Source organism: Euleptes europaea, chromosome 6, assembly GCF_029931775.1.
Source record: "Euleptes europaea isolate rEulEur1 chromosome 6, rEulEur1.hap1, whole genome shotgun sequence".
NCBI lineage: Eukaryota > Metazoa > Chordata > Lepidosauria > Squamata > Sphaerodactylidae > Euleptes > Euleptes europaea.
The window spans coordinates 18472610-18496927 of NC_079317.1; positions in this window are offsets into that span (position 1 = coordinate 18472610).

Genomic DNA, 24318 nt, shown 5'->3' on the forward strand with positions numbered 1-24318 from the left:
TATAATATCTGCTTGTGTTGGTTCTACGGGACTAAATTAGGAAATTAAATTTGTGAGACCCATTAATGGAAACAAAAATTTATTTAACTCAAAATGCTGCACCATATAGAATAACACCAAGGGTCCCGTAGTTATTAACTGCCCAGAAACATGCGGTTAAAAAGTCTTCTTCATAAGAGGATGTGGTGAACCAAGTCTTACTATTTCTCCATTTGAGAAAGGTGCTGGTTTCCTCTTACAAAAAAGAAAAAGAAAAAAGAATTTAGTTCCAACAAACTCACTGGACAACAGAGTAACCAAACTTATTCATTTAGGTCTAATATATGACTATATAAAAAACAACAGATATGGTCCTAGATTTTATATTAGCTGCTACGTATTGATAGAAAAACACTGGAAACATACTGAAAATCTCAATATTTAAAATCTGGATCAGTAAAGTGATGCACACCCCTAGTGGATAATACTGACTTGGACAGGCAGATGGTCTGAGTAGTATTAGGTAGCTTCATGATATGTCAGTCTAAATCCACTGATTTCAGTTGGCTTAGACTGGAGGAACAAATTATAGGATTACACCATAATTATTCACCATAATTTATTTATTTACTTCTTTCATTTATAGCCCACCCATCTCATTGAGACTTAAGGCAGACAAAATATAGGGGAGGAAATTCAATCAGATTGCTCAAAACATCCAGTAACAGTGCAATAGGACTACGATTCCAGAAATTAGGAAACAATGGCCGAAAGCGCACGGGCACTTACTCCAGTCTCCGCCCAGTCTCCTCCCATTTTATTTCCAGTTCCAACCAGGACCAAATTCTCGCAAACGAACGATACCTCAGATGCTGCTGGCTGAGCGTTGTCTCGACCCAAAATGAACCCGGCTTTGTGAATGAAGACCCCAACCGTTAACCCTGGCTCGCCTCAGATTAACAGGAGCCTATTCTTCCGGCGTCACAACGTCCCGCACGCCTCCAAACCCCTCCCTGCGCAACCTCACCCCCTTTTGTTTCCAAATTTTTTGAAAAGTGGGAGCGCAGGGCTGTCATTGGTCAGTGAGTCAGTGAGTCGGCCAATCACCAACGGGAGCGTGCTTTGCTGAACGGCCAGGAAGCGCGTGTCTCCTGCGTTTTCTGTTTTGACGGGCAGATCAGCACGCTGACTCGCCACGGATCAAGAGAGGTTCTGCGCACAGATTGTCCCCCCGCCCAGTTTGAACTGATCCTGGCTGGAACGGGGAGGACACTGGGAAGAAATCGGAGTAAGTGCCCGTGCGTTTTCGGCCAATGCAAACAGAAAACTATCTAAGGCATGACAATGCAGAGAGTGGATTACAAAGGTACAAGAAAGTGCAGTACACATGAACACAGGAAACTACCTTATGGTGAATCAGACCATTGGTCCATCAAGGTCATTATTGTCTCAGACTGACAACTGCATGTGATTGCACTGTGGATAGAGGACAAACAATTCACTTTTTTAGATAGAACCATCATGATCTTTTTTCTCTTTTACAAGTGATGTCCTCTTTGGAGAGTAATCAATGCACCCTTCAGCTCTTGCTGTTGTTTTATTTTACATGTCACACAAGCTGGTGCCTTTGCAGGAGGATAGGAAGGTTTGGGAAAACACAGCTTGCCTCTGAGCATTTTCAGAGTGAAATTCTGAAATTTTGCAGAACCACCTTTCCCGCCCTTCCTCCCTTCTAATTTCTCTTTGATCAAAATGGAATTGATTCAATGCAGATTCCAAATTCCTAATAAAGGGTAATGGAAATGGATTGTTGGATTTCAGGAAGAAATAGGGTAAAGAAGAATTAAGAGAATTTCTGTTAACAACGCTAAATTCCTCAGAGTGCCCAGTAGGGTAGCCTTGTTGACATCGACAGAGCTAGACTGTTTTTATCGAGAGAAGATTTGCACAGCAGAGTAATTCTGTCAGAGTCAACAGCTGAGACTTTTATGCTACTGAAGAGGCAAGACTCATTCTAAACCAAAATGCTGCTTGCCTCTTTAGCACAAGTAAAGAACTGTGGGAGAAACTTCCAGTTGTATATATGGTGCTCCTCATGTGTGCATATAATGGAACTGTGCATGACTTTTGGCTTGTCCCATGGCTATAACTTTGATCTTCCATGTTCACATTTCATTTCATGCTGACCCTCACTTGCACAGATTGTCCATGTGTACATCAGCCTGCAGTGCTGTAATTCAATCAGGAGTAATCCCTTGGGAAGAGAGAATTTGCATGCTCTGTAAATGCAGAATGAAACATGCGAGGCATTAGGTGTTGTCAGGGTATCCAGAGTTCATGTTGCTTCCCCCTTCCTATAAGAAGAGCTGTTGTATAGGGGAGGGTTGCTCAGAGAGCGTTGAAAAGATGCTGTGAGAGCCAGCAAACTCTGCAGGACTCGTACTGTACTCAAAATGGTGAGTAATGAGTTGCTGACTTACAACAGAGGCACAGCTGGGAAGCCGGTGGAACTATTTCAATAAAACATCAACTTCTCAAGGAAAATTGGCTGCAGGAGGAGAACAGATGGAGAATTTTTTTTTAAAAAAAAAAAGGCTTTCGAGAGAAGCCCTGAGGTCTCCACTTTTTTCTTGGGAGCATTCCCTCCCCCCCCCATTGCCCAAGACCCCTCCTAGCTGTTACTACCACCAACGTTCCTTCTTAATGATTATTTGATTTTCGTGATGAACATCTGATTACAGTTTAACATCTCAAATGAAATCTTTGCAGTCTGGAGTTTCGCAGAGTCCAAGCTTTAAAATTGGACAAAACTCTTTATTTGCTCAAACAAACAAACGAACAAACAAACAACCCTGAACTGCTGGGTTGTTTTCTTTTTGAGCTAACCAATTTGAGAATGGATTACTCAGGCAGAGTCGCAGTAATATCTAAGGACTTTGGAGATAATATTTTGCAACGTCATCACCATCTTTCCATCAGGTGCCACTAGGAAGAGTCAGGATGGAACCGCAGACTCTAGCATCCTGCTGCTTTGGAGGAGGAAGATGAACAGGGTTGCCAGTTCTGGGTTGGAAAATACCTGGAGATTTGGGGGGGGGGTGGAGCCTGAGGAGGGAAGGGTTTGGGGAGGGAAGGGACTTCAATGCCATAGAGTCCAATTGCCAAAGCGGCCATTTTCGCCAGGGGAACTGATCTCTGCCACCCGGAGATCTGTTGTAATAGCAGGAGATCTCCAGTGAGTACCTGGATGTTGGCAACCCTACCCACTAGAAAGAGTGAAGTTAACATAAAAACATAAGAAAGCCCCGGCTGCCGCTGGATCAGACCAAGGCCCATCAAGTCCAGCAGTCTGATTACATAGTGGCCAACCAGGTGCCTCTAGGAAGCCACAAACAAGACTGCAGCAGCACCATCCTGCCTGTGTTCCACTGCACCCAAAATAATAGGCATGCTCCTCTGATACTAGAGAGAACAGGTATGCAGCATGACCAGCATCCATTCCAACTAATAGCTATGAATACCCCTTTCCTCCATGAACATGTCCACTCCCCTCTTAAAGCCCTCCAAGTTGGCAGCCATCACCACATCCTGGGGCAGGGAGTTCCACAATTTAACTATGCGTTGTGTGAAAAAAATACTTCCTTTTATCTGTTTTGAATCTCTCACCCTCCAGCTTTAGCAGATGACCCCATGTTCTAGTATTATGGGAAAGGGAGAAAAACTTCTCCCTGTTCACTCTCTCCAAACCATGCATAATTTTATAGACCTCTATCATGTCTCCCCTTCGCTGCCTTCTTTCCAAGCTAAACAGCCCTAAGCGTTCTAACCGCTCCCCATAGGACAGTTGCTCTAGTCCCCTAATCATTTCAGTTGCTCTTTTCTGTACCTTCTCAAGCTCTGTAATATCCTTTTTTAGGTGTAGTGACCAGAAGTTGCCACCTGGGAACATGCAGGAGGAGGGTTGCCACCTATTGTAATGCTATTTGATAGTGGTCCACCCAGAGTTAGTGGATAGTTCTTTCATTTGAATTTTTCTATCCTAGTTGGCAACTATCTGCAGAAATGATGTGGTGGATGTAAGCTGTGGGGTTTACCAAAGAATCTTGGGAACAGTAGTTTGAAATAGGTGCTCCGAATGCTTATCTCCACACCCCCATAAGAGAAATACAGTTCCTAGTTTCCTGGAGAGGGGGAATGACTTTTAAACCAGTTTAAATTTTCAGTGTAGATGAGATGAGTCTTGTTATTAATGGGAACACTTGAGTTACAGACCAGCTACTTTTTGTATTATTTTCCTTGCCTTAAAATGGAAAATCTTGGTAAAGTATATGGGATTATCTTTTATTTTTCCTTACAGTTGTCTTTAATCTCTACCAAATGACTCCAAATTTGCACAAGTCTTCAGCTGTAAATCAGAAAATAAAACTCTATAAATCTTACCAGCAATTATTTTAAAGTAAGCCTAAGCTGACGAATCAATTTGATTTGGTGTTCTACAAATGATGGATTGCACCACCGCAAGTTAACTCACAGCATAGGGAGATGGTCAGTGGTCTATGTGATAAAATATCAACTGTAGCCCTCTTTGACATTTCATAAGGGGTTGGATCCAAGCACTTCCACCACTGGAGAAAAGGGAAGGAAAGGTCACCGTTGACTATCCAAAAAAGGCTATGCTGGGGAGCTCACCTGTCCACCACCATTGAGGACTGAGGTGAAAGAAAAGGGTGTCTCACCCCAGAAGTTCCATCACTTTCAGGTGGTGCTCTAGGAATCCTCCCAAATATCTATCGTTTTTATCATAGAGATTTGGGATGTTCTTAGAGCATTGGCTCGAAGTGACCTAAGTCAGTTCTGCAGTCAGATGAAGCCTTGCCCCAAAAATCTCCCAGGGGTTTCAGGTGCATACCTGTGTTAATGTTAAGTCTAGAAATGGCTATTACAAAATTAGCTAAAATCAGGTAAGCCATGTGCACCTCATAGCAACAGCACAGGTCTATCAGGCCACCAGTAATCAAACAATCATGTTAGCCTGCCAAAAGTGTATGTTGCAGGTTGTAACAAAGTACCCTTTTCCAGATTCTATAAATGTAATGTGTAAATTTCAGTAAGAAACCTTGAGCATTCTGTTCTTGGACCCATGCATGTTAAATTCTTTTATCTGTTTAAGGAGATTTGGTTTGGGTGTGGTTGTTTCCAGGTTCATCCTTTAGGGTGACCCGGCTTGCCTAAAAGAAATTCCAGGACACCTGGCAAGTTGCCGAATTTATGTATAAATTTTGGGGCCCCCCAAAAAAATTAAAGGAAAAAACAACCTGGATGTACATTTCTAAAATATAAGATAAAAAATAAATAAAATAAAACCTACATACAGCAACAGTGTTTTGTGTTGTGTAGGCTCCTATGATGTAAGTAATGGGCCCCGCCTGCTAGCCTGCTCCCTAAAATATCACTGGTTTGCTCATTTCTATATATAAATTACCATATAGCATATATTCAACACAAAAAACAGTGACAATTTGTTGTTGACAAAGGACAGCTGGACATATAAAGGGCCCCATTACCTTCAACAGCTTAGGGCCTCATCAAACCTAAATCCGGCCCTGCTGGCAACCCTAGGCCATTTTCATGAACAAAATCCATATGGGATGGGGCTCTAGCAAGAAGGAGAATTATTTTGTGCAAAAATAAGCTGGATCTAGCCCAATATCTTTTACAACTTTTAGGTCCTCCTTAGTCAGAACCAGCCAGGCCTTTCTCCAGTTCTCTGAAGACTTGAGGCCTAGAATCTCTCTCTTTTTTAACCAGTTAAGCCCTGGAAGACAGTTGGGAACATTCCCATTAATGGAAACTTCTGTACAATTGTTATAGCAGAGCCTCTACTGTGGCAGCAACTTTCCCTGTAGATTATTTGGCGTAATGGTCAATTTAGCCCTTAATAATGCTTAAGCAAGACATTTTAAAAAAACCCTAAGTGCATTCATGTAGCCCATAGATAAAGTACATAGACTTTCTAATCTCTGTTGAGATCCAAAATTACAACGGAAAAGGGCTTAATTTTATGGCAGGCTAAGGCTTTCTCCCACATCTGTAGTAAATTGTCCGAAAGAGTAATCATTGAGATGAAATTGGATGAGCATTTTGGTAAAAAGCTGTACTCCAAAGTTGAGGTTGAGAAGATTTCACCTAAAGATAAAGAGAGAGAGAGAAAGAGAGAGAGAGAGAAGTATTAATACATCTCTTCAAAACCAACCAGAGCAGAATTCATAAAAAGTTGGCGCCCAGATCTTCCTACTTTCGTGCCACCTTTCTTTGCACGCTAACTCAGTATGATCCTCCCACATGCATACCAAATTGTTAGAAATAAGGATGGGAACAATTAATATAATTTAGAGAGCTTGAGAATTTCCATTAAGGGACTGACAGGGAGTCGGCAATTTATGAGTAGATTGCAACACAACTCCCAGGGATGGAGTTACCCGTTCGCACTGGGATTAACCGGTCTGTGTCATTTGGTCAAAGACTGAGCAAGGATTATGTGTGGCTCATTTAATGTGGAAAGTAAATACTCCCTCATTCATTTAAGCACTGGGTTCATGTTTAGTGCCCTAGCAATTGCTCAGGAGTCATTAATGCTGCCAACTGTGTCTGTAGGGTTGCCAGCCTCCCAGTGGTGGTTGGAGATCACCTGGGATTACAACTGATCTCCAGGTGACAGAGATCAGTTCACCAGGATAAAATGGCCACTTTGGAAGGTGCACTCTATGCCATGATACCTTAGTGAATGCCCTCCCCTCCCCAAACCCTGCCCTCCTCAGGCCTCAGCCCCAAAATCTCCAGGTATTTCCTAACCCGGAGCTGGCAACCCTATGTGTATGGCATATATTTTGTTTGCTTCAAACATCAAAATACACCAATCCTTATTCTGTGTTAAATGTTCATAAGTTGTGGAAAACAGTCTTCTGTTTTCAGTGATTTCCAGGACTTGTGGCAATCACGTTCATGTTGTTGTTCAGGTTGTTTTGATTTCATTCCTTCCTTCTTTTTTCTCTTTCCTTCCTTGTCTTCTTCACTGTTCAGTGTTCTTGGCTTTATCTGCCCAGATTTCCATTTCATCCTCTTGGCCTTGGTAACCTCTGTGATTTTGTTTCCAACTACCCATGAATCATCATGTCAAATATAGCTCAGTTAGCATCACCATGCCCACCAATCTCTCCTCCTTCTCCACTTTTCTTCAGATGGCTCAACAGAAAATGTCATATCTTCATCTAGGAGAAGCCCTCACTGCCTCTCAAAAAAGTCCCTGGAGTATAGCTCTGAAATAAAGAATTTGTGAAAATAGCATACCGTATATACTCGGGTATAAGCCGACCCGAGTATAAGCCGACCCCCCAAATTTGAGGCCAGAAAAGGGAATTTCTTATTGACCCGCGTATAAGCCGAGGGTCAATAAGAAATTCCCTTTACCGGCAATGCTGCGCTCTAAAATGGCGGCCGCCATTTTAGAGCGCAGGGCCCCTGCCCCAGGTCGCCCTCCCGCCGGCCTCCCAGGCCCTCCCGCCCCACCCCACCCCACCCCCAGTGCCATCCAAGGGGGGGAGGGGGAAGAGCCCCTGAACCCCCTACTTACCGGGAGACGCGGCGAATCGGCGGCGTGGCCTTCCTGGGCCGGCAGGAGGCCTTTCCAGGCCCCTGCCGGCTGGAGGAAGGCGCTTGGGCGCGTGGGTGGCTGCGGCGCAGCCGGCAGGGGCCTCCTGCCGGCCCCTCCAGGCCCCTGCCAGCAGGAGAAAGGCTCCCTGCCGCCTGGGCGGCGGCAGAGTGGCCGGCAGGGACCTTCTGCCGGCCCAGGAAGGACCCTGCCGGCAGAAGAAAGGCTCCCGGGCGGCGGCGGAGCTGCCGGCAGGAACCTCCTGCCGGCCCCTCCAGGCCCCTGCCGGCAGGAGAAAGGCTCCCGGGCGAGGCTGCGAGCTGTAAGTTCTTCCCTCCCTCCTCCCTCCTCCCTCCTCCCCTCTCCTACCATATTGACCCGTGTATAAGCCGAGTTCGGCTTTTTCAGCCCTTTTTTTGGGCTGAAAAACTCGGCTTATACACGAGTATATACGGTATTATGGATGTCAGGCCATTACCCTTTTTGGAACGTACTGTCCTTGCAATGCATTAAAGTTGTGTCTTTGCATTCATGGAGATAGATCATGATGGGTAGCCATGTTAGTCTGTCAGTAGCAGTAGAAAAGAGCAAGAGTCCAGTAGCACCTTAAAGACTAACAAAATATCTGGCAGAGTATGAGCTTTCGTGAGCAATAGCTCACTTCTTCAGGTACCAGATAGCAATCTCCTTCAGAAAAGCTGCCTTGGTTGAGACTTTAGAAAATAATACTCAGTACACAGCCACTGATAATTACAAATATATTCATTACAACATAAACATCAATGTGTATACAGGTTACCAACATTTCACATTCATTAACCTATCTTTGGTTGTTAATTCAGTTCACGGTGATCCTGGAATCAGAAAACACTGTTGGTAATAAGTGAAGTGTTCCGGAGGGATGGTTAATGTATGTTCAAGCAAAAATTGCCCTGTTGCGATGGAAAGATGCACACGGAGATGCGATCAGCTGGTTGGTGCTAGCCAATCACGTAACTGAAATCCCACTTGCTGGATCGGCTAGCTAGCCTGGATCTCTCATCTGCTGTTAAACTTAGTTACTAATCATAAGGACTAGGAGTCATCTTATGAACTGCAATATTGCAGTAAGATTTAATTGCACAGTCTGAGGAAGCAAGTCAATGTGAAACAAGTATATACCGGAATCCTGTAATATCTACGTGCAAATATCATTGTCTGTGATGCACAGCACCAGCAACTCATAAATCCAACACTAGCTTATTCAGCAGATGAGAGATCCAGGCTGGCTAGCCGATGCAGCAAGCGGGATTTCAGCTACATGATTGATTAGCACCAACCAGCTGATCGCAACTCCGTGTGCATCTTTCCATCGCAACAGGGCAATTTTTGCTTGAAAATACATTAACCATCCCTCCGGAATGCTTCACTTATTACCAACAGTGTTTTCTGATTCCAGGATCACTGTGAACTGAATTGACAACCAAAGATAGGTTATTGAATGTGAAAAGTTGGTAACTTGTATACACATTGATGTTTATGTTGTAATTACAGTAGTGAATATATTTGTAATTATCAGTGGCTGTGTACTGAGTATTATTTCCTTTAGGATTGGTGGAGACTTTGGCTGGCTCCCATATCACCTCCCATGAAAACCTGCTCTCAAACTGAAGGTCGCCCTGAGTAATGGCCTTGTTTTCCCACACCGTGACCATCTCTTGAAATCAGATTTTTGATGACTATGTTAATGGACTGTTCACAGGATGCCATTTGCCACCAAAATAAATGTTTTCGGTGCCTTATTTTTCTTGCATTTAAGCTGTTTTCCTCAGTTTGGAAGCTAATTTGCATGGACATCATGCAAAGCCACCCAGATATGAACAGAAGCCTGAGACTCCGAGGTGCCAGCCTGCCAATTGGCTCTTTCCACCAGACCTCGGCAATGCTGACCTTCTGAGCCTGAAAATCGATTGACAGCTTGGCACTCACAAATGCCTGGAGGATGGGGGTGACACCTTTGCAGACCCATAAAATTGGACCCCCTGTCTCAAACTTCACCAAATGTTAGTGTCCCTTGCAGCTATGCTGCAAATTTGGTGACTCTACTTCGAACCTCCCCCCTTAAGCCTTGAAATTAAATTCCATAGACTATAATGGACCCAAATTTTTCGGGAAACCCGGAAATAAAGCTGAATACCCATTTACTGATTTGAGTATTTGGCTTATTTTGGTTTACTCGAATAAACCCTAACCTGAAATTTACTGGAAAATATTTGCACACCCCTACACCCAGCTCCTTTCTTATATCATCAGTGTCAATATCTTGGAAAAGTTCCATCATCTGGGAGCCATTGGGTGTACGGTAGTGACGGAAAAAGTAATTTGGTTCCATGTCAAACTGGTCATATGCAGCTGATGCTATCATGTGCTGTTTTCAGCTTTTCACATGCCACTTCAAGATTTTAAAAAAGCATGTGTGGCCAAATGCCTCCACATGTGCTCCTTGCCCATGGCAGCAGATGCACATGGCTTACTCACCATAAGTGGGTGATCAACCCGTATCTTCCCTGTAGCTACTGTGTAAATGGTAACCTCCATGGTAGCAAAAACAAAATGATAATGTGAATAACTGGCAATTTGCTTATCTTTAACAGTATATCAAAAATTGTCTGGCCTTATTTAGTAACAGGACTGACCCCTTTATCAACTGATTGAGATCCAAAGTGACTTCCTCTATTAGCTGGGTACCCAAATGTTGGGTGGAGAAAGACTAAATAATATATAGAAATGTGTTTATTTTAAGGTGCTGATATCTATATTAAAAACATTAAAAGTCATATTAAAAGAAAGCACAATGGCAACTAATACAGGTTGATAAACTTAAACCACATACCAAACGTGTTTCGGCCCACTGGCCTTTATCAGTGGTATAATAAAATTCCTTGTAATGCACAGATACTCATTATACAACATGTATGTCAGTATTATAACAGAATTACAACAGCCCAGGTTTATATGTTTGGGTTGTATTCTAATTTGACTCTGCGCCCGATATATTTGATCAAATTAAAGAGCTCACTGTCGTGGAATACATACTAGTTCTTTTCTGGGCTATGTTAGCCTCCCATACAAAGTGTGCATACTAGTATCAACCAGATAAACTGTGTTTATCTTCGACTTCCTCTATTACCCATCATTAATCTGCTCATGAAAATTCCCATGTTGGCCTGGGTTGAAGTCTCTAACCCCAATTTTCAGAAAAAATGACAAGAGTCTTTACCCTCTAGGGTGACAGAGGACCCAGATTAACACTGATGTGAACCCCTCTGTACCCACTGGATTTTTGTCCCTCTTCCTTTCCCCTTGTTTTGCCCCACTTCTGATTCTTGGCTTACCCTAGGTTCTGATTTGGCTTTCGTTCCTTGCTTTCCCTTCCTTTGTCCCTGTTCCTTTCTGGCTCCCAACCACAGCTTGCAACCAGGTTCCTGCTTCTCATCACATCTCATGTAAATTCCTTAATGTTAGAGCTTTTCTAACCTTCTCCTGGGCCTGTTCCCAGTTTTCATCTCTCTGCTATTACCTGGCCTCTCACTTTTGCTGGCAAAATCCTCCACAGCTCTTTTCTGATCTGCTTTATCATTTCTGAATTATCTGCTGATACAAATGGCAGAATGCATGATAGATTCCCCCCACCCCCCGTTATAAAATAACAGACCTAAGTGTGCGGAAATGCTTAAAAAAAGAGCCAAAATTAGGAATGGAAAATATTAGCTGAAAGGGAATTGTTTTTAAACAGACCAAGTTCACAGCCATCACGCAACCGCTGCGGATCCTATCTTGCAGTGACATCTAGAGAGTGAGAGAGACCAAACATGGAAACTACTTTGTTTCCAATGCTGCATTTCAACAATTCAGGCCTGTCTGTATAGGGTTCTGTATGTAACATGAGGCTTTTCACCAGTGTCCCAGAACCCCACACCTGCCCACTCTGCCTGTGGCCTCAATTGCCTTCTTCACAGCAACTGCAAATTCTGTTATGCTCAGTGAATGGTCTAGGAGTACCCGAAGAAGAAGAGAAGAGTTGTTTTTTACATGCTGAATTTCTCTACCACTTAGGGATGAATCAAATCAGCTTACAATCACCTTCCCTTCCCCTCCCCACAACAGACAGAAAGCTGTGAGAGCTGTGACTAGCCCAAGGTCACCCAGCTGGCTTCATGTGCAGGAGTGGGGAAACCAACCCGGTTCACCAGATTAGCCTCCGCCCTCCGCCGCTCATGTGGAGGAGGGGGGAATCAACCCCGGTTCTCCAGATCAGAGTCCACTGCTCCAAACCACTGCTCTTAACCACTGCACCACGCTGGCTCTATTGAAATGGGTATGGATTGGACCATTGTGAACCCCAGGCAAGGTACTCTGAGCTTTCCAGATGGACTATCTGTTATTGATTCACATCGTATTATCTGCTGTGGCGGGGCAGCATCCCCATGCCCCTCTGACCACATGGAAGAGATGGGGAAGAGTAGGTGGAAGGGAACTTTTAATGAAAATGAACACATGAAGTTGCCATTTTGGTCTGTCTTGGTCAGTATTGCTTACTCTGACTGGCATTGGTTCTCCAGGATCTCTGGTTAAAATCTTTCACATCACCTTCTACTTTTAAGTGGAGATCTTCTACTCTCTCTGGGAGATGCCGGGGATTGAACCTGGGACCTTCTGTATGCAAAGCTGGTACTCTACCATTGAGCCATGTGTCCACCCTGGACATACATGGGTGAACGAAATGAACAGCACATTCCTCAAATGCGCCGGTGGCCCGACCCAAAGGCCTTAGGAGGCTGACAAAGGCCTCCGCTGGCTCAGGGGCCCACACCGCTGGCGCCCGAAAGGCGCACGCCGGCGTGAGTGGCCCGAGTGCTGGCTTACAGGCCCGGATGCCGGTCCCTGGCCCCCGCCGTGGCAGCACTGGGCCTGGCCACCACCGCAGCCTCTGGCCAGCCTCAGGCCACTGGCATAGGCTGTGGTGGTGAGCCGGGAGGCAGTTTAGCATTACACCATGAAACGTTTATTACAATGCTCTGTTTGGATCATTGTTTGATTGCAAATTCTGAACTGCTCTGTAGGCAGCTAGAAAACTGCTCTCTGTCTTTGAATGTTCAAAATTGGATCACAAATGGCTTGGGCGTATACAGTCTCATATTGCTTTTCCTGCTCTCAACTGAGATTAGGCTCAGGGTTTCACTTTCTACAATTATGTTTGTCACTGTGACAAACTCATGCGATCCATCATCCGCTGGAAATATTAAGAAGGAAATATTAGATGTCAGACAAAGTTTGCTCTGGGTAGAAGACTGGTCTTCAAGAGAGAAAAAAATGAACACAGTGGTTGTTTTTATGACATTTGGCCCTGATTGTTGTAAGAATTCTAGTTTGTATAATTGTTGGATCTGTTTTTAGATGTTGGCACTTGCTGGGAAGACAGGAGTGGAAATAAAAACCAGACATACTTAAAAAAAATGTTTAAAGGATTTTTTTTTGCAAGCGTTGTTTAGAAGAGTGATAAATATTCCCCAACCCCAGCATTTGACAGACATCAATATTCTTTTCTTTGGAAGGAACTCTGCAAGGGGAATGCTGACTTTTTTTTTTTTTTTGCCCCTAATCTGCTTCTTAATGAATTGGAACACACAAATGCTGAATACCTATTGCTCCCACAGAAATTGTTCTCAGGAACAACTTTGTGAGAATTTCTTTTCCCAAAGTGAACAGCACTGCCAGTGTAAGATGTACTGAAAATGGTTTCTGTTTATCTTGGACTTCTGTTGAAAGTTCGAAGGACACTATTACCAGAAATATTCCAGAAAGCTGAAATGGTTATTCATCATTCGTATCTTAGCTATGTAACAGACATTATTTGCAACATTGTGTGTCTTTTCAAATCAGTCCTACCAGTTAAAGCAACTGTAATTCATACATTCAAAACGGCGGACATATCTCATATGGACATATTAAGCTACCTGAGGGCAATACTACATACAGGCAAAGCTGCATAGTGTTCTGAAACAGCTCTCCCTATTGTTTGTGGCTCAGTGGTAGAGCATCTGCTTGGCATGCAGAAGGTCCCAGGTTCAATCCCCGGCATCTCCAGTTAAAGGGACTAGGCAAGTAGGTGATGGGAAAGACCTCTACCTGAGACCCTGGAGAGCTGCTGCCGGTCTGAGTAGACAATACTGACTTTGATGGACCGAGGGTCTGATTCATGTGTTCATGTGTCTTGCCAAGGAAGGCAGCTTCATGTGTTCATGTATCTTGCCAAGGAAGGGCAAATTAGAAAGTTGGCAATAATTGGCCACATTATTTTTCTGTAGTGAAGGGGTTGTTTTATGTTGTGGATGGTTGACCACTTTTTCGTGAATGGGGAAAAGTGCATTTTTTCATGAAAGGGGAAGAGTGCATGCCTATTATATTAGGTGCTTTGGAACATAGGCAGGACAATGCTGCTGCAGTTGTATTGTTTGTGGGCTTCCTAGAGCCTCTTGGTTGGCCACTATGTGAACGTACTGCTGGACTTGATGGGCCTTGGTCTGATCCAGCATGGCTTTTCTTATGTTCTTATGCATTCTGTGTAGATGGTTTTGGCCATTGGCGTTGGTTATAAGAAGGAATTTTGTTGCCATAAGAAATTCCGTAGTTGGGGATTGCATTGTATAATTCGATCATCAGAAAAATTAAGATCACAGTACACTAGAAGATGTTCTGTTAAAAAAAGCAGGGAAATGGCAGATTCATAAGTGCGGGGGTGTTATTCGAATCTTTTGGAAATAGAACATGGCAGAGCTTCATGGCCATTCCTGGGCCAAAATCTAGTCTAAGTGTACACACTGTTCTGTTACTATTTCTTGTTCGTTTTGCAAATTACTTGACCTTTTTCATTGGATACATGCTTGCTAAGGCACTGGAAAAAACATGGCACAATGAAAGTGTGAAATCCATGATATCCACTGCTCTGGGACTCACTTAGCCTTGGCAGTGCTTTCACTTGCATTTACGAAGGATTTGCCAGACTACCTCTCTTTCCTTCTGCAGAACTGGAACAGTACAGGAGGAAGGAACTCCTTAAGAAGGGAACAAGGGAACTGCATTTTAGGAAGGAAAATCTGCATAATACATTATCATGCATGGTGCGGTCCCATATGGGCAGAACATAAAATCTAGCATAGCGTCACTCCTACCACTTTCCAAATAGCATTGCCACACTTAGGGTTGCCAGCCTCCAGGTACTGATAAAGAATATTGCAGCCATGATGGCTAAAATCCTATTTCCTAAAAATATTATAAATCACAGCTTTAATTGGTTATTAATCTCACTGAGTTTTATTTTGGTTATTACATTATCTGAGTTGTATTTAACACAGTCACTCAGTTTAGTATGTACAAATGACAGCTTTTAGTACACATCAACATAAATATAAAGTGGCTTAAGGTTCCAATCAAGGTTGAACAGTCCAAACTATAGTAAAGTGAATGTAATAACCAAAATACAACTCAGTGAGTTTAATAACCAATCAAAGCTGTGATTTGTAATATTTTTAGGAAATAGGAGTTTAGCCATAGTGGCTGCAATATTCTTTATCAATACTACATTGGCAGCTCAAGTGTATAATTGTTTTGACTAAGCCTCCATTTACTAAACCTCCAGGTCCCTCTTTGTCACCAGCGGGAGGTTTTTGGGGTGGAGCCTGAGGAGGGCCGGGTTTGGAGAGGGGAGGGACTTCAATGCCATAGAGTCCAATTGCCAAAGCAGCCATTTTCTCCAGGTGGAGTAATCTCTATCGGCTGGAGGTCAGTTGTAATAGCAGGAGATCTCCAGCTAGTACCTGTTTTCCTTTCTGGCTGAGAAGACTTCTTCAGAAGTGATACTCAAGTTTACTTTTAGCCTTATGAGCAAAAAGAATGAAACTTTAATTGATGCACTACTTGAAAACTGTTAAAGTATATTGAAAGAATTTTTCATGTTTGTATTGTCTATACTATTTGTTTTGTTACACTTTGGGTGGTAATTCACATTTGTCACATTGTTTGTCATTTAACATTATCTATTTAATATAGTTTTTGTACTTGAAATATATATAGAGCCTTGTGCTGTTTTTTTCTTGCCAACTGCTTAGCTATAACATAGGTGTATTTTTCCTTCCAGTACCTGGAGGTTGGCAACCAACCCTAGTGCAACCCGACACGGCACTGACATATATCTGCTCGCTCACTTGCACTGAGCACAGGGAAGCTGGCAAGAAAAGGCCTTCAAAATCATGATCTGAAACGTCTCCCCCCACCTCTCTTTTTATTTTGTAACATCCAGCCTAAGGAGGAGTTGTGGAGAACGCTTGCTCACTGTGTTGTGTCATATTGCTTGGTCCCAATATGTAGATGCTATTTGTCTTGGATGATAATCCAGCTGGGTACTTTGGCTGCAAGAGAACTATCAAGGCTTTGCTTCACAATGTAGAATGTGTCGTGTAGGGTTGGCAGCTCCAGGCTGGGAAATTCCTGAAGATTTGGTGGTGGAGCCTGGAGAGGACAGGGTTTGGGAAGAGGAGGGACCTTAGCAGGGTAAAATTAGGGTTGCCAACTGCCAGGTAGGAGCAGGAGATCTCCTGCTAATTCAACTGATCTCCAGCCAATAGAGATCAGTTCACCTGGAGAAAATGGTCGCATTGAAGTCCCTCCCCTCCCCAAATCCCGCCCTTCTCAGGCTCCCGCCCCAAAAATCTCCTGCTGGTGGTGAAGAGGGACCTGGCAACCCTAGGTATAATACCATAGACTCCACCATCCAAGCTGCCATTTTCTTCAGGAGAACTGATTTGTGTCATCTGGAGATAGGGTTGCTACCGTCCAGATGGCCTGGAGATATCTGGAATTACTAGGGTTGCCAGGTCCTTCTTTGCCACTGGTGGGAGGTTTTTGGGGTGGAACCTGAGGAGGGCGGGGTTTGGGAGGGGAGGGATTTCAATGCCATGGAGTCCAATTGCCAAAGTGGCTATTTTCTCCAGGTGAACTGATCTCTATCGGCTGGAGATCAGTGTTAGTAGCAGGAGATCTCCAGCTAGTACCTGGCGGTTGGCAACCCTAGACTTCAATGCTATAGAGTCCAATTGCCAAAGTGGCCATTCTCTCCAGGTGAACTGATCTCTATCGGCTGGAGGTCAGTTGTAATAGCAGGAGATCTCCAGCTAGTACCTGGATGTTGGCAACTCTAGGAATTACAACTGATCTCCACTGAAAGAGATCGGTTCCCCTAGAGAAAATGACTGCTTTGGAGGATAAACTCTATGGCATTATGTCCTGCTGAGATCCTTCCCCAACACAAACCCCATTACTACTGGTCATTTTGCATGTGGACACTGTGTTAATTGCTCCCTATCCTTACCTGTGAAGGAGTTTACTTGTAAACAGACAGGCTTCCATTTCACCTTGAAGTCTTTTACTAATTGTTCTTCAAAAAGGGTCGTTTACATTATCAAATGTGCATGTAATTTAATCTATATAGGAAAGACATCAAGGTCCCTTAAATATAGGATCGGGGAGCATCGTTCCCGCATACGGAACCAGAATTTAGAGGCGCCCATGGTCTCACATTTCATTGAAAAGGGACATAAAGACACAGATTTGCAGTTTTTTGCCATATGGCAATTTCACAATGATGTCTATACAGATGTAGAGAGGGTGCTTTGCCAACAGGAGGCGCGATTTATCCATATGTTCAACTCAGTTCACCCTTTTGGATTAAATTCTTCCCTGGACCTTACCTGTTTTTTATAATTTGGAATAGATCATGAGTTATTGCTGTATCTGAAATAAAAGATACCAAACATTGGCTGTATTGCACAAGAACACTAGGATTGTATAAATTATTAGGAGCCCTTTATAGTAAGAGAGATAAGTTTTTCAGAATGCTTACCTGATATTGAAAATGAATGTAGGCACTTGATGCTTACTCTGTGATCCTTATAATAAGGTATAAGCTTGTTAGTAGTCATAGGTCTTCTCTAGACCTTACCTGTTTTATAATTTGGTATAGATTATAAGTAATTGCTGTATCTGAGAAAAAACTTTTCAAACATTAACTGTATTGCATAAAAACATTAGGATTGTATAAATGTTTAGGAGCCTTACATAGTAAGAGTGATAAGTTTTTCAGAATACTTACCTGATATTGAAAAAACTAAATGTAAGCACCTGGTACTTACTCTGTAATCCTTATAATAAGGTATATGCTTGTTAGCAGTTATAGGTGCCTACAAGGCAGACAGATTTGGATGTGTGAACCACAAAATGGTGGTCGGGTAAGATTAATAAGGAATTATAATATGAAATTAAATTTTAATGTTTAGAAATATTTTCATAACTGTGATGTTGTATAATTGTAATGTTGTGTTTTAGATGTAGAAATTATTAATCTGATGAAGCAATCACCAGCGAAACAAAGCTTAAACCGGTGGCTTGTCATATTGTTGACATAATTTCTGGCTGTGATTTTTATCACGGTGCTTGCTGCACACGGACAACAATACAGCCTTGTGAAAGAGAGAAAGAGACATTATTGGTCAGCCACCATCAGCTGACTACGGAGGAGCCCAGTGCTTATACAACACAGAGGATCGCAGCAAGTGAATGTGTTGCTGTAGAGACTTGTGTGACTCTGATGAACAGTAATTTGATCCTGTCTCTTTATAGTTATTTGATAAGCTTGTGTTAGTTGTAATATTACAAGGTTTCTTTGTTTATAATGATGATTCTGTGAACTGGAAGTACTTGTCTATGTGAGCATAAGAAAAATATTTATAAAAATAACAAAAGGAATTTTTGTGGCTGCGTGTTGAAATACTGTGTGATAACAGGAGATTTAGCCAGTACCTGGATGTTGGCAACTCTAGGAATTACAACTGATCTCCACTGAAAGAGATCGGTTCCCCTAGAGAAAATGACTGCTTTGGAGGATAAACTCTATGGCATTATGTCCTGCTGAGATCCTTCCCCAACACAAACCCCATCACACCCAGGCTCCACCCCCAAATCTCCAGGTATTTCCCAAGCAGGAGTTGGCAACCCTATCTGGAGATCAGTTTTAATTCCATAAGATCTCCTGGCCTCACCTGGAGGTTGGCAGCCCTATTCATCAGGTCTAGCTATTCATCAGCGCTATTCATCAGGGCTAGCTTCAAGTTAAATGCTTGTGGGAAACTAAAATGTTGCCAAGCCGTGCATGGTTTCTGCTCATTGCTAAGGCAAGTAATCTGGTAAACAAATATGTTAATTAACTGTGGCTATTATATTTTCACATGACAAGGCCAGCATAACTAGGGTTGCCAAGTCCCTCTTTGCCACCTGCAGGAGGGTTTTGGGGCGGAGCCTGAGGAGGGCGGGGTTGGGGCAGGGTGAAGCTATACTGCGCAATATGGAGCAGAGTGACACTTGAGGAAGACCAGGAAACCATCCAGCAGAAAGGGGGCCTAAGAGCTTAGCTCAGTCAAAGAGCTCAATGGCTGAACAGTAAGGGACCTGTCCAGAGGCTAACAAGGTCTGAAGAGGCTGAAGAAGCCAATTCTATCGTCTGAAGAAGCCAATTTTATTGGCGAAAACGCTATTCAACCGGAAGGCGTTCCTGTGCGTCGTCAGGGCACTTCGTGCAACGTTTGAGCAGCCACCCTTAGCCTTGCTTCAAGTTCTTACAATGTTTTGAACTTTGGATTTTCTACCTGTTCCACTTGTGTTTTGAACTTGGTGGAAGCTTGTCAGCCCAGTTTACAAAGTTTTCTTCTTTTCCCCCTAGTTGGGGTTTTGTATATATATTTGTAAGTTTTCCTTGTCTGTTTCATTGTCTGATTATTATCTGTTTATGTACACTTATCACTGTATATACACGAGTTGACACCTTCTCATTTGTATGTGAATTTCATCTGTTACAATTAACGAAATAGCATTTTGATAGTTGGCCATATACTGATTTTTTGAAGCAGTACCTGGAGGTTGGCAACCCTAACCACAACTGACCCTGATTGGTAACCGATTAGCAACTGTTGAGGCCTGGCATAAATTGCAATCCTAAGCGTATTACTTTGCTATAAATTCCACAGAAGTGAGTGGGGCTTTCCTTCTGAGTAGAAAAGGATAGATGTAGCTATAAATATCATATGCCAGGGCCTTAATATTGGCAACTGCACCTGGTCATAAATTTTTTCTAAGGTCCTCTATTTGGTTTGGCATTTGATGCTAAGGCCTTCACGTGATTTGACATTTTGGGTTACATACCCAGAAATCCTCTCACCAGTGGTGTTCATAAATCTAAGGCAAACATAAATCAGAAGGGAAGCAAGTCAATGTGGAGCACAGGAATGGGATGACTTTGGGAAACATAATTGATGTTTTTTCTCCAGCCTTGCTTCATGGCAATAACATGGGCCATTCATCACTGCTTTTGGTTTTATTTCCAGTATTTCATATTATTAATGTTTTCAGGAGTAAGACCATTTAATCTCACCTATTCTTATTACATATCTATTTATGGTTGCCAGCATTGCCTCAGCAAATGTTGAGAGATTCTGAGGGAGAGAGTGAGTAGGATGTGACATCACTTCTGGGTGACACTCTAGGAATTTCCCCTAATCTCTCCAGTAAGGACCATAGAGACACTGGGAAAGCACTATGGAGGCTATTCTCTGGCCATTTTTTCTCCTGCTCCTCAATTGTTTGAGTATGGGGGATTGGGGTCAAAGTGGTGGTTTACCCACTGCAGGTGGGCAAATGGTAAACCTAAATATGCTTCAGATGACTGTTCCACATGCCCTTGAAAGTACCTCTAAGAACTGATAAAATTGGCAAAGAAAATGTTAATGCTCTTCTTGATTTTTAGAAGCTATCCTATAAGCCACTGTGTTCTAATCACTGAAAGACTGAAATGTTGAGCATACATTTATTAACGGTAGCTTCCAACCTTCAATGAAACAAGCCTGGAAGTTCCAGTTGTAGCAGTGGAATTAGAGTTGCCAACCTCCAGGTACTAGCTGGAGATCTCCTGCTATTACAACTGACCTCCAGCCGATAGATATCCATTCCCTTGGACAAAATGGCCACTTTGGCAATTGGACTCTATGGCATTGAAGTCCCTCCCATCCCCATACCCCTCCCTCCTCAGGCTCCTCTCCAAAAACCTCCCGCCAGTGGCAAAGAGGGACCTGGCAACCCTAAGTGTAATCCTAACCAGAGTTATACCTTTATAAGCTCACTGACTTCAATGGATGTGTGTGTCCTATACTTGCACACAATGGCTGATGTTAAATAAACTGAACAATCACTCATTAAGGAATTTCTACCTGTACTTTTTTAATGTCTGAGACAACTTTCCTCCATTTTATCTTTACAGGCTGAAAGGGAGTGATTGGTAGGGTTGCCAGGTCCCTCTTTGTAATGGGCGGGAGGTTTTTGGGGTGGAGCCTGAGGAGTGCGAGGTTTGGGGAGGGGAGGGACTTCAGTGCCATAGAGTCCAATTGCCAAAGCGGCCATTTTCTCCAGGTGAACTGATCTCTTTCGGCTGGAGATCATTTGTAATAGCAGGAAATCTCCAGCTAGTACCTGGTGGTTGGCAACCCTAGCGATTGGCCAAGGTCACCCACCCAGCAGGGATTTGAACCTGGACCTCCTAGGCCCTAGCCCAATACCTTAACCATTATACCATTCTGGCTCTCATACTTTGAATTCGGGGCTTTTACTTTGGAGTAGACGGGCTTAGGATCACACTGCAAGTGACTTACATCAGTGTAAGCAACAAGTAATCCTGTTGAACTTCAGATAGTATGATTATATAACCGTGACATTGATTCTCGTTTGGAAAGCTTAAACGCATTTTCAGATGGGATACATATATCTTACTTCTGTTTTGTGAAGTGTTAGAGAATAGCACAAAGCAAAAGGATGATAGTTACATTAGGCAGATGCCTTCCCAAAATTTGGAAAGTTTTCACCATGGAAAATCTGACTCGTTGGCAGATGTTGCACAGAGGTATTGGACATTTGGCTATCCCTCTTTATTTATACTGAGTAAAGGAGCTAGAATAGCAAACAATTAATTCTTTTTTCTGTACTGACCTTTTTTTATGGTCCTAATTTTCATTGCATCACTTCTTGTTAGATATGTAAACTTCGAAAATGCACTTAATCTTATTTATGTGACTGGGACTTTTGACTTGGCAAATGGTGCACTTACATTAAAATATTTTGTGTTGTTCATTTATGACCCTAAAAATAAATATCAAATGTTTTCTTCTGGCTATCGTTCAGCTGGATTCCCTTCAAAACAAGACCGTTTGATTCTGCGTGTGCTGCTGGGACCAAAGCAATTAAAGTGGAATCGTTGCTGTAGCGGCCATTTAGACAGCTCAGATCCTTAGACGACCCTCTATTTGGAGCATTGGCCTCCCCAGCTCCTACCCTATCTTGTGGGGGATATGCTGGGTCTAGGCTGGCCAGCTCCGGGTTGGGACATACCTGGAGATTTTGGGGTTGGAGCCCGAGGAGGGCAGGGTTTGGGGAGGGGCTTCAGTGGGGTATAATCCCGTAGAACTCCCTGCCCCAGGATGTGGTGATGGCTGCCAACTTGGAAGGCTTTTAGAGGGGAGTGGACATGTTCATGGAGGAGAGGGGGTATCCATGGCTACTAGTTAAAATGGATATTAGTCATGATGCATACCTATTCTCTCCAGGATCAGAGGAGCATGCCGAATATATTAGGTGCTGTGGAACACAGGCAGGATGTTGCTGCTGCAGTTGTCATGTTTGTTGGCTTCCTAGAGGCCCCTAGTTGGCCACTGTGTGGCAGACTGCTGGACCTGATGGGCCTTGGTCTGATCCAGCAGGGCTTTTCTTATGTTCCAAAGCAGCCACTTTCTCCAGGTGAACTAATCTTTGTCGCCTGGAGATCAGTTGGAATAGTGGGAGATCTCCAGCTACCACCTGGAGGGTAACAAACAAAGACAAGCACTGATGGCACACAGTGTATGTAATGAAATTTTCCTTTTCAAAACAATTACAAGAAATAAACTGAACCTGACAAGCTGTAATATTTACAGAGACATATAATGTTCAGTTGGCGAAGTGGCTGCAGTCGAAATGGAGGCAAGTCAGCTCTCCAGAGGAAGGATGGAAAACCCGGAATGGATTTTTGTCGTGTTAAACACTGAAACTGTGTGCTTGCGTTCGCAGTGTACGGTTCATCAATATAAGCCACATAAGATGTTAGGAATTACTTTATTCCGAGATGGGAGACCGGTAAGACCCATTTTGTCGTGGCTTTGTCCATCGGGAAAGTAAAGTACAGCAAGAGATGGCGCCTATCTCTATAATACAAGGCAAATACAAGGGGATTCAGTATATATACAATATTCCAATATCAAGAAGGAAAAAGAAAGAATTTTACATACCAATGCTGAAAAGCATGTAGCATACAAATCAAGGGATGGCTTCTAGTGATCTTACAACAAAATGAAGCTGCCCCTATTTTAAGCATAGTAACTGGAAACAGGTGCAGTTACAAGTGGTTACAGAAAACAGTCTTAAAGCATTTGCGCAAGAATCTCCCTTATGGACAATTTCTCAGACTGAAAAGTAACGCTACCCAATATTCACATTATGCATCAGCTGCAATAACCTTATCTCAAACTCTCCAAACTAGAGGCTACCCACAGCAAATCATACAAAGTGCTAGAACTAGAGCGGATCAGATTGACCGCCCTCAATTATTTACAGTTAAACAACGTTCCTCTCACACAGGCATCACATCCTGCTTAGAATTTAATCACTATACAAGGGATATACAAACTATTGTTGCTAAACACTGGCACTTAGTACGTGGGTTGCCAGGTTGTGACACCATGCCCCGCTTTGGCTACCGTAAAACTAGGTCCCTTAGAGATTAGAGATTTAAATTCACCAGATTAGCCTCCGCCGCTCATGTGGAAGAGTGGGGAATCAAACTCGGTTCTCCAGATCAGACTCTACCGCTCCAAACCACCGCTCTTAACCACTACACCACGCTTGATCCCCTACACCACGCTGGGTTACTATCATCCAGGTGGGACCTGGAGATCTCCCCGGGATTACAATTGACCTTCAGACTTTAGAGATCAGATTCTCTGGAGGAAATGGCAGCTTCAGACAGAGGGTGGTATAGAAACTTGGAGAAATGTAAGTCTTGGAGTGAAATAACATGCCTGCTGAGCTCTTTCTCCATAGTCCACCTCCGCAAAGTCCAATGTCCAGGCCCCACTCACAAATCTACGGGAATTTCCTAAACTAGTATTGGCGACCCTACAGAGAAGATTGGCGAGAGGATGAGCTAAGAGGTGCCAAGCTAAAAAAGGATGTGGCGGGGGAAATTTAAAAGATGGAAAAATAGAAAGGACAAATAAGATTCTACTTTGACAGCTCCTGAAAAAGAGTTCTAGTTGTTTCACGTTCATGGCAGAAGAGGTTTTCAGGACAGAACCAGCTACAAAATGAGGGGGGCTTCTGGAACCCTTTTTATGCATATTGTTTTACCAGCCTTCCAAAAGGTGGATGGGTTCCAGGAGGTCTCAGATCCCTTGTGGGGTACCCATGTGTGTGTAAAGTGCCGTCAAGTCGCAGCTGACTTATGATGACCCCTTTTGGGGGGTTTCATA